An 11189-nucleotide genomic window follows, 5' to 3' on the forward strand; every position below is an offset into this window, starting at 1 on the left:
TGGCTGAGACCCCAGCTGGTTGCCCGGAGGGCTGGGCACATCCTCAGGGAGGGATGTTGCTTTGTGCAGCAGTCCCCTCTTGTGAGTGGTGGCGAGGCCTCCCGTCATGGGGCACTACTTCTTGAAGGAGGTCGGACCTTCTGCCCTGTCCTCCAACCAGGTTCAGCTGCTCCTTGGGATATCCCCATCCTAGGCCTTGAGCTTGGCATGTTTGCCAGGCGAGGGCTGAGAATTCCATCTTTCTGAAGTAGCGCTCCTACAGCGAGGTTCTGAGCTTGGCTTCCATACCCTGTTCTTGGCTGGGAGATTAGTTTCCTCACGTGGTGTCAAAGAAGCCTCTTTAGTTTTCACATTTTGCTTTGAATTGGTAATTAATCACCCCCAACCTATCATTTTCTTTCTCCAATGAAGCAACAAGCTCAGCAGGTGCCCCCTTCCTAGTCCTTGCACTCACCCATTCTCTCAAGGACTGCAATGGCCCGTCTGCTGTCCTCTTCTGCAACTCCTGTCCCTGTCGCCCACCTAAGCGTTAACCACGCCTGCCAGGACAGCCTGGGCTCACACTCCCCATCCTGCCGTTGCAGGGGCTGTGGGAGAGCTGCCCCCAAACCTGGTTCCAGTCTGTCTCCTGGGGCTACCCCAATGTCTCAGCTTGGGTTTCCTGGAAACAAAGGCTGAATTGGAGATTACTGGGGAGTGACTGCAGGGGCTGCACCTGCAGGGAAGGGCAGAGGGAGGTGCTGACAGGCAACGTGTCCATAGTCTCTGCCCAGCTATGGGCACTGCAGGCCGAATAGCCCTCAGAATTATCCCAAATGGAGCCAAAGGGCCGAGACTTGGACTCCCTACTACAGTAACTGGCCTGCAGGCCAGCCTTGGAAAGGGGTGCTGTGGGGCAAGGCGGGGCTCTGGGGCTGGGGCAATTGCCAGGAGGCCTCTGGCTCTGAGCCTTCTTCCCGCAGCTGGCTGGCGGGTTGGCTTGGGGAGGATGTCTGCTCTCCAGATGAGGGGAGAGCAGTGTGCTCCCAGCATGAGGAAGGGAGGGTCCATCTTCTCTTGCTAGATGTTGGCTGTAGGCCAAGTAAGAGGTAGACAGAGAACTGTCCCTAATCTCAGGGGAGTGACAGGCCCAGGCACCTGAGTGGGAGTAGTGAAGACTTGAATTTTGAGTGAAAACCCCATGGGGGTTAGAGGGAGCCAGCCCAAGCGCTGGCGCTGTGACCTCCCAGAAGGACAGGGCAGCTGGTAGTGGCGCATCTGCTGCGCGCTGTGTGTGGGTTCTTGTGAGCTTGGGCTTCTGTGGGCAGGCCCGGCCCCTCTGTGCACCTCTCTTTCTACTACGATACATTCTGGGGAGGCAGGGGAGAGAAAGAACAAAACAGGAACCGCTGCCAAGAGACAGCTCCTTCCTCGTTTCCCACAAGGCCCCTGGGGGAGGACAGTGTCCCGGGCCCCTCTGTGGGCAGGCCGCTGGCTCTCCCTCCCCGAGCCGGGCCCCGGTCTGTCTATGAACAAAGGCACAGCTTGAACTTTCATTAAGTCAGGAGAAGAAAATAGTTTTGAAAGAGCTACATAGAACTTAATTTGCCATGTGGTTGGAATGACCAGAGAGCCTTCACGGCCTCTGGGGGTTGGTGTTGCTGGGGCCTGTTCTCTCCATCTTGAATCTTGACCAGGCCCAAAGTCTTGTCTCTGAGGTCTGTGGGCGCCTGCTGGTGGGGCTGGAACCCACATAGCTCGTCTTGGGTTGATGGTTTGGCTTCAGTGACTGCACCTGGGGCTAGTGGAGCCCTTGAGAGTCCTTCCCCTCATGCCCCCTCTGAGCCCCTGGGGGCTGACTTGAAGTTCATAGTCCAGGGGAGGCTGATGTCTCCAGGGTTCAGGGTAGGGCTGGGGACTGGCTAGGCGCACATGCTGGGGGCTCACCCCAGTTTCTCTGCTTCCCTCTGTTCTGCTCGGGTTTCAACCCCAAATAGCTGAGAGCTGTGAAGGGACTTGTGCATGGAGAGGGACACACTTTGTGCTTGGTCTAGGTCATCAAAAAGTCAGTAAATAATATTTGAAAGACTGCTAACATCCCCCCCGAGAGATGCGCTATAATGTGTAATGCTCACACTGATGAGCCACGTTTCAGGGCACCTGGTTGCTTTAGAAACTGAAAGTCTGGTTACGTGTGCGGGTCGGTCTATTCTGGGGACAGACACAAGCACCATCCACAGGCCGCCACCCCCGCCCCCCCTCCCAGCTGTGCGACCTGCGCAGTGGCTGCCAGGAGCCCTCCTCAGGACCCAGCTCCCTTTGGGCTGCTCCACTATGAAGCCCCTTCTGCACATGGGAAGCTCCTATTCCCCGCCCTCCCACACATTTGCTCTTGGTATGGGTTGTGCTTTGGGCTGTGAATCCCCAATTTGGGGAGCCATCAGCGAGACTCTACCACAGGGAGCAACGCCCTGCCCCTGCCTGGGCTCCCTTGGGCCTGCTATGTCTTAGGGAGGTGCCCTGTGCCTCTGTGGTGCAGTGGGGTCTGAGTGCACCCCAGTGCCTCAGCAGCTGCCTTCTCGGGGTGCGAGTATGCTGTGCAGAGGGTGCCACCTGGATGACGTCAGGGTCCCCGCCATAGTTGGAGAAAGGACATGTCGGGCCCCTCATTCTCTGGAGCCTGGCCTGCTCCCCTGCATTCTCTCCAGAGCAGCTTAGGGGCTTCCCGCAGAGCCCCCCCCGCCCCGGCTTCCGATATTGCGGTATATCTGGAGGGCTTCAGGGGCCTTGCCAGCTGCTGACTTCCGCTAGCGAGTGTGGAGGGGGCGTGTGCAGCTCACTCTGTGAATGCAGTTTGGCACCCCACACCATCCGGCTCCCTCTCTCTTCCATAGTGTGACAGTTTCCTCTCTGCGCTCCAAGGGGAAAAGCTGGTGGTCCCTGTGCCCTCGCCTCCTCCTTCCGCTCACACAGTGCCTCGCCCTGTGGGTGAACATGTGTGAGGGCCCCAGCACCCAGCTGTGGGCTCTGGGCTGGGTGAGGATCTTGGGCCCTCACCTCCAAGGTCGACAATAGCCCAGGAGTGCGTCCCTACTAAGTGCATGGAGCTGAGCCCCACGGGACGGCACTCACCCAGGGGGAGGGGCTCCCAGGAGATCCCTGGAAGGGGTCTGGGATTCCGGAGATGAGTGCGGCACAGACAGGCACCCAGACTGTCTGGCCAGGGCCAGGGGACCCTCATACAGGCCCAGGCCGACCCACGGTTCCCACCCAGAGCACCCAGGCAAGTGACCCAGGTCTGCCTTGATGTCTGGGGCTGCGGTGGCACAGGGCCTCAGGACGGCAGCTGCAGCAGAGCAGGAGAGCTGAGACATCAGCCAGGATAGGGGCCTGGCCCCCCAGCTCAGCTCAGCAAGCCTGGGCAGGCCCTGTGTGCATGACAGAGCTTCTTACCTTGACTCTAACCTCGCAGCTCAGTTCTTCATCCATTGATATAAAGTGGGAATGAGGTTCAGGGTTGTTAGGGGATGGAGGGGTTCATGAAGAGCCTGCCCCTCGCTCCTCCTGGGGTGATGTCCTGGGTCCTTTACTGCCCCCTCCCCCCATTTCTCTTCCTGGCACTCAGGGCTCAGCCAGTGGCTGTCCTGTCTCGTGGAGGCTGAGTCGTCTGACAGCCAGGCCAGGGGGTCCCCAGTGACTGAGCATGTGGGCCAGGCTGGGGGGCAGCCTCTCAGCCCCAGCCTCCTGTCGCCTGCTCCGTGTCGGCTGTGTGGACCCGTGTCACGTGCAGCCTCGTTTGGCTTAGTTCCCACAACAACCTGCCAAGGCACCTGCTATCCTTCCCATCTCAGTGCTGAAGGAAACAGCGCCCAGAGAGGTCGAGGAACTTGTTCAGGCTGCACAGCTGTTCACAGTGGACACGAGACTTAAACCGAGTCCTGTCTTGCCGAGCGGGACTCCGCAGGCGAGGCTCCCGGGAACAAACCTGCCTTGTGTTTTGTCTCCTTGTCTTGGGACTTCCTCTGTTAGCACCATGCTGACCAGGACAGGCTGCCGTCACGCAAGGGCTGGGCTGGCCCGGGCTTTGGCGGTGGGCTCCACGCACTGGGGGTGTGCCCTTGGGCACATCACTTCCCTCTGTACCTCAGTTTCTGCCACCAGGGACTGTGGAGTATCGGGGTTACACGAGTTGACACGCTGGCGGTGCTTCTGCAGCGACCTGGGATCTAGAAAGCGCTGCCTTGTTAACGTTATTAGTTCTGCCTCTGTTTGCCCACTGGCCCCAGAATCTCATGTTGTTTTTTCTATAAACAAAGGGCTCCTGGATGCGCTCATGAAACCACAATAGTTTGAGTTGAACAAAAAGAAAAGAGAAACTGGGTCAACACAGGTGCTCTTGTGAGCGCGGCCAGGGCCGAGCGGGTGGGTATGGAGTCTCAGGTGTGGTGGCGGGAGTGGCTGCCCGGAGCCTTCTGAGGGGCTGCACCAGGGGCGGGGAGGGTGCCTGGGTGGGGACATTGCCACATGGGGGTCAGGGCAGGCAGATGTGGGCCAGTCTTCTCTCAGGCACAACTTTTATTTTTAAAATGTTTCACTTGCCCTACTGAGTAATTATATAATTCCTTCAAATGGCACATTTTCTTATTGTTTAAAATATTCTGCATATAGTATTTAATATAAATATGTCTTTAGATAGTTTACATATTATTATTTTTGGTTTGAAATAATTTTTAAACACGTCTTTGTTTTATTTTGAAAAGTTAAAACGTTAGGTAAAAGCAATCACAAGAAATGTGATTGCTCCTGCCCTAGGGGTTCCTGCTCCTGTCCTAGGGGGTCCTGCTGCCAATTTCTCCTCCTTCCTGAATTTATCCTTCCATAAGAATTCTACTCCTGTTGAAGCTGGTGTGTTCTTCTTGCCCCATTTTCTCTACTCAGGTGACTGTACCTTGTTTTTTGCACTCATTATTCTGTCTATCTTGGGAATGGACACCGGCCATTCACTGGAAGGGTAACGCCCATTTTTCCAACCCCCATGTGTAGATTGACTCTATAATTCCATTCCCTGGCCCTTACAATGGTGACTCCCCATGGTGATGGTGTATCCTCACACCAGCGGCCAGACCTCGGGGCTGTGATTTCTAAGTCAGGGAGGGTCCAAATGGGATTTTAATCAGCAGTAGCTTCTCTTTTAGGGGGGCTTCAGCCACTGCCTCCACTGTGGTGGCCACAGAAGGACTGAGCACAGGTGTTGGATCATTTTAGGGCTCTCTGGGGGGTACCACCTGCAGGGAGGTGTGCGCAGGCCTGGCTGGGTGCCCAGAGGGAAGAAGGGAATGTGATTCCCATCTTTTGCTCTAAAAGTAGGGCTGAAAAGTAAGGTGGGAGCCCCCTGACGTCACACATAGCTGGTAAGCTGTGTTTCTTATTTATGTACTGAGGCTGCACCAGAGTCTGGGCTTGGTGCCCTGCATCTCTTTGTGGGGAGAAAGCTGTATGGAGCCTCCCTGTGAATGCCCTTGGCTGCAGGAGCTCACTGGCAGCACAGAAGAGGTGACCACGTGCAGAGTACTGGGGTGTGCAGGGTGGGACCTCAGACTTCTCTGGTGGGGGAAACCCAGATCATCAGTGTCTGAGACCCACAGGAAACCAAGCATGTTGCCAACTGAGCGGAGATGGGAAGCTGCTGGCTGTCTCTCTCTAACTTAGTGCAATTGGATCTGGTCTAATTGAGACAACTGATTTTATATATAGTACAAAGTTTTAGCGCAGGCTCCAGGCACTGAGAGTGAATGAGATATGTGGCTGCGGTCTACAAGTTCATACTTTAGGCCAGTGGTTCACTTTTTTGAGGACATGCTGCTATCACCTTCTCTCCCCTTATGCTCCATAATCTTAGACATTTTGACTCCAAGGATGCAGGTCATGTGGCCAAATGGGTTTTTGAGTTCAGGTCAGTTTGATTCCAGAACCGGACTGAGGCTACACCTTATCTGTCACAGGTGCTACTCTGTGGCTCTGGGCACCTGGCCCAGGGGGCCCTTGAGCAGTGGAGTTTGGGTCCAGTGAGCCCACTTGGTTTGGGATGGAGGGCAAACTCGGAGATTGCACATCAGAATCTCAAGGATGGGTGGAGTCATGAAAAATGCAGAGTCCTGCACACTTCCAGTGTTCTGAATCTGAAAGTTGGGCAGGATAATCTGTGTTCTTAAAGCAGCTGCTCTCCTGAATGGTGAGGAAGCTCTGGAGATCTTTCTGACTCTGAAATATCAGGGCCAGGATGGAACAACTTGTATCCTGTCCTATGAGGAATCTCTATTCATTCAGTCCTGTTGGGACACAGGTTGGGAGCTCACAGGAGTTACACAGGGGTGGGGTGGAGAGAGGTGGGAAGGTGGGAGGGAGCTTGCAGGATGAGTCAGGTGCTGGACTAGGCTCATGCACACTTTACCTCATGGGACTATCACAGCCACCTCCATGGGGAGAGTACTGCTTGTCCCTGATGTCCTCATGAGCAATATTGTTCCAGTTAGATATTGCTGTATAACAATCTCAAAACCTAGTGGCTGAAAAAAACAATCGTTTATAGAGCTTTGATTTACCATGGGATATATACTGATAACCCACTGTAAATTGAAAATTTCCCAAGTCAAAAATGCATTTAATGATCCTAATGCACTGAACACGAGCGCTTAGCCCAGTTCTACCTCAAGGTGCTCAGGACACTTACGCAGCCTACATTTAGGAGCTCATTTGGGAGCTCAGCTGGGTTGGGGCTGGTGGCCCTGCCTCTTCATGGGGCCACTCCATAGGCTGCTTGAGCTTCCTCCCAACATGGTGGCTGTGTTCCCAGAGTGAGTGGCGCAGGAGAGCAGGCACTTCTAGGGCCCGTGTTTTCATGACATAACCTTGAGAGTCACAGGGTCACCTCTACACTGTCTACTGCCTGAGGTTGTCACAAAGGTCCTCTGGTTTATGGGGTGCAGATAGAGACCTGACGCAATCTGAGGGGTCATAGGGCAGGAGATAGACATGGGGCTGGAGGCTGTGCTGTACCCTCTTTGGAAAATACAACCTGCCCTAGACGTGACTAGGCAGAAGTTCCTGATGTGTCTGAAGCCCCCAGCCCTAGGTACATGGATCAGAACTCATTTCATAATCCTGTTTTGACCTACAAATGCCTATATTTCCAAGTTCCTATTTTCTTTAGGAAGATGGGCTGATGATGCCTACTTTTCACGAATGTTTAACTTTCCTAGAAAAACGAAGGCAGCTGATGGAGCTGTCTGTTCCCTAATTTGTAATCTTTGGCAATTTCTCAGTTCAACCATGATTGTTTCAAGCCACCACAGTTTAACAAAACTCCGTTTGCAAAACTCCTAAATATTTAACAATTTGTGCCAAGAAACCACTGGCTCTTATCACTGAAGAGTGGGAAAAAGAAAACAACTTCATGCCTCAGCCCCCAGATGCTGGTGGGAGTTGTGGCTGACATGCCTGTTCTTTGACCTTTGCCCTCCTGTTCTCTGCCTGGAAGGCCTCCACCCATGTCCGCATGGTGAGTTCCCATCCACTCCTTATGGGCTCACGTGCTACCTCTGTGGGAGGCCCCCCAGGGGCATCCTCCATCTGTGTGTCCTTCCCTTGGAGAGCCGAAGGAGCTCTACTGTCATGCTTGGGGTGGAAAGTGTCCTTACACCGCCCATGGTGTTATTAAATGCTTCCTGTGTACTGGGGATGTGCTGATTCTGGGGAACAGCTTACTCCTGGCATGAATGTTGTGCCTGTGCTGTGCCAGCCATTATCTGGGCTCTGGCTGGCTGCAGCAGGGCTGCGTGTGAATGACAGGTGCTGTGGGAGTGGAGCTGAGGCCCCTCCTGAGATTGGGGCACCTCTGCCAGGCCTGAGGTTTATCAGCAGAGCAGGGCAGCTTGCCGTGAGCCAGAGCTAGAAGCCTGAGTGTCTGGAGCACAAGGGCATGAGGAGGGCCTGCAGGGCTCAGGAGAGGCACAGAGGGGTGGCTTGGGCTGCAGTGGGAGACCTCCCAGCACCCCTGGTGAGAGACCCCTGCTCCCTGCCCGGGGTGAGGGTGGACAGGAGGGCTCTGGGCGTAGGACATCCAGTGCGGAGCAGACGTGGCTGTGAGGCGTCTGGTGGCAGGGGCTGTGCGGGGGTCTGGCCTCTCCCCTGCACCGCAGGTACCCGGTGTTCTCAGCACCTGGCCCTCTGGTTACTCATTCAAACTTTTCCCGACCTATTGTATGGGCAGGATGGGGCACAGGGCAGGTTTTCTGATCCAGCAGACAGGGTAGAGGAGGAGTCCAGTCCTGAAGCCCTCAGCGGCTTTGCAGGCTTTTATTGGGATTTACCAGGCACACAGCAGGCAGGGGTGCCAGGGGGCCGGGAGGCTGGCAGGCCTCCCAGCCCCTAGCAAGTCTTCACTCTGTCTGGGCTCTCCGGTGATCTCTGCTGCTCTCGTGGTTCTTCATGCTTCTCTGCTTTTTCTGCTCTACTCTCTGTTGGCATCCCTGTGACGCTGCCCCTAAAAGCCCAGTCTCAGCCCAGGTGAATCCCATCTACCTATGCCCACACCCTTCTCCAGGTGCCCGCCATCAGGCATGCATTCGGGACCGCAGGGTTCCCTCATCTATCCTGATGGTGGGAGGGCAGAAAAGCCTGGTACTTTTCTCCTCACCCTACACCTATTTTAGAAAAACATTTGTTCAGTCATTGTCATGGTTCCAGTAAACTGCCATTGACCTGTGTCCCCAGGGTGCCCAGCTGGGCTGCCTCTTTCCTACCTCAGCTAGAGTTTCCCAGATGTTTTCTTTACTTCGCCTGTTCCTTGTCTCTAATGTGATCCTGTGTTATTTTATTTATTTATTTATTTTTTTGTGAACTGACTGAAATACTTCGGGTGTGAGAGGGGGAAAAATCAAATCAATTAAATGTTAGTTGTTTTGTTCCCAGCTGCCCTGGGCAGCGCTGGGCTGGGCCGCAAGCGTGTGCACACGGTCGGGTGGTACTCCTGCCGCCAGGGACAAAGGACCCAGAGAGGCTTCTGTCCTTGGCTGCCCCTGACTTGGGTGGTGGCCTCTGGGACTGAGTATCCAGGTCCCAGCGGCCCTGGCACAGCGCAGGGGCCTCTCTCGGGTCAGGTGGGTAGAGATAGCTGAGCCCACACACAGGCCAGCAGTGGGTCAGCGTGGCCCAGGCCGTCTCCTGCCCCAGAGCCCGAGAATAAGCCCGACATTGAGGCCTCCGTCTGCACCCACTCCCTCCAGCAGCACTCCGCTGCGGACATGAGACATGTGTGCACTTAATGTGAGGCTGTGCAGAGAAGGGGATTTGAGATCAAGCAGTGAGAACGCCTTTGCATTTTATTATACAAAGTGCTTACCTACGTCTTGTCTCATTTAGTTGCCTCGGCTGGATTGAGCATAAATTGAGAAAAAGTTATTTTAAAAAGGAGGCTAAATAGACAGCTGTATTAAAAACTCAGAAAGGGAACTCTTTTTTTTTTTTTTAAAGATTTATTTATTTTATGCATACATGTTCTGGGGTCTATATAGGCCACAGGTGGTGGTGGGGAGTGGGGGTAAGAAGACTCACCAGAGACAGAGGGGGGAGCAGAACAGGCAGATTGACTGAAATACACTGCTGAGGGGAGCAGCGGGTGAGACAGGAGAGGTCTGCTGTGCCATGTGGGTAGCTCCCTGGCCGGCTGGGGATCGAACTCATGCTGCAGAGTCTGCAGACAGTGTCATAGTGCTGTACTTAACCCTGGCGCCACCAGGGAACTCTTAGGGAATCAGCCACCAAGAGGAATCTCTGTGAAGAGTCAGCACACAGGCCTGGATTGAGAAGGACCCCACCAGCCATGTGGCTGCAGTTCCCGTGGCGGTGGGGGTCAATGGAGAGTGGAGGCATGAGAGGCCTAGAGAGGGCAGCTGCAGGGAATCAGCAGGCACCTGGAACAGCTGGCCAGAGGGCTGATCCGGAGCAGTGCACCTCCTTTTGGTCTAGACAGCTGTGATGGGGTGTGTGTCTCCAATCGGGATCAGGGAATGTGGGGCCTGAGTGAGATAGTGCCCAGGTGCAGAGGGACCTGGCGGAACAGTGTCCTTGTCTGCTCACCCTGCACAACATGGCAGCTTTAACAGCGATGTATTGTCTCACCATTCTGGAGGCTGGAAGGGTGAGATCATGGAGTCAGCTGGCTTGGTTCCTTCAGGGGCTGTAAGGGAGAATCTCTTCTACATCTTTCTCCTGGCTTTGAGTGCTTCCTAACTAGTCACCAACATAAAGGACAGGGAAATTAAATTATATGGTCAATCCAAATAAGGTGGTCACTAAAATGGGAGCGACCTCTTAGGGGCTGATCTGCCAATTTGCTGGCCATCTTCAGTATCTCTTGGCTCATAGAAGGATCACCTCATCTCTCCTTCATGCACACCTGGTGCTCTCCCGGGATTAGGGCCCCACTTGACTCTAGTGTGCCCTTACCTTAACGAGTTACCTCTGTGACAAGTTGATTCCAAAATGAGGGTCATCCTTAGGTAGTGGAGTTAGAACTTCAACATATAAATTTTGGGGGATACTGCTCAGTCCATAAAAAACAGGGTTACCCAAATTTAGAAATGAGCTGTAGAAATATCCCTACTTGATGGCCTATTCCCTGCCCTCCCAATCTTGCCAAACTCCCATACCAGCTCCAAGACAGGCTCATAAACCATGAAGCAGACAGGGAAACGGTGCCTTAGTGTAGGGGGCAGGACTGGGCACAGTGCAGGTTTTCTGATCCCATGCAGACCAGGTAAAGGAGGAGTCAGAGTCCTCAGTAGTTTTGCAGGTTTTTTATTTGGGGTTCACCAGGCATATGGCAGGCAGGGGTGCTGGCTGGGGGGCTGGGAGGCTGGCAGGCCTCCCAGCCCCCAGCAAGTCTTCACTCTATCTGGGCTCTCTAGCGTTCGTTCTGCTGCTTCTCAGCTTCTCTTTCGGCTTCTGCTTCGGCTTCTGCTGCTGCTGCTGCTGCTGCTGCTGCTGCTGCTGCTGCTGCTGCTACTGCTGGCGTCCCCGTGATGCCGCCCTTAAAAGCACAGTCTTAGCTCAGCTGAATCCCATCTACCTATGCCCACACCCTATTCGTGCCCACCATCAGGCATGCATTCAGGACAAGGATCCATCATCTATCCTGATGGCGGAAGGGC

This window comes from Talpa occidentalis, unplaced genomic scaffold (assembly GCF_014898055.3).
Source record: "Talpa occidentalis isolate TD23 unplaced genomic scaffold, MPIMG_talOcc4v2.1 talOcc4.3, whole genome shotgun sequence".
Taxonomy (NCBI): Eukaryota; Metazoa; Chordata; class Mammalia; order Eulipotyphla; family Talpidae; genus Talpa; species Talpa occidentalis.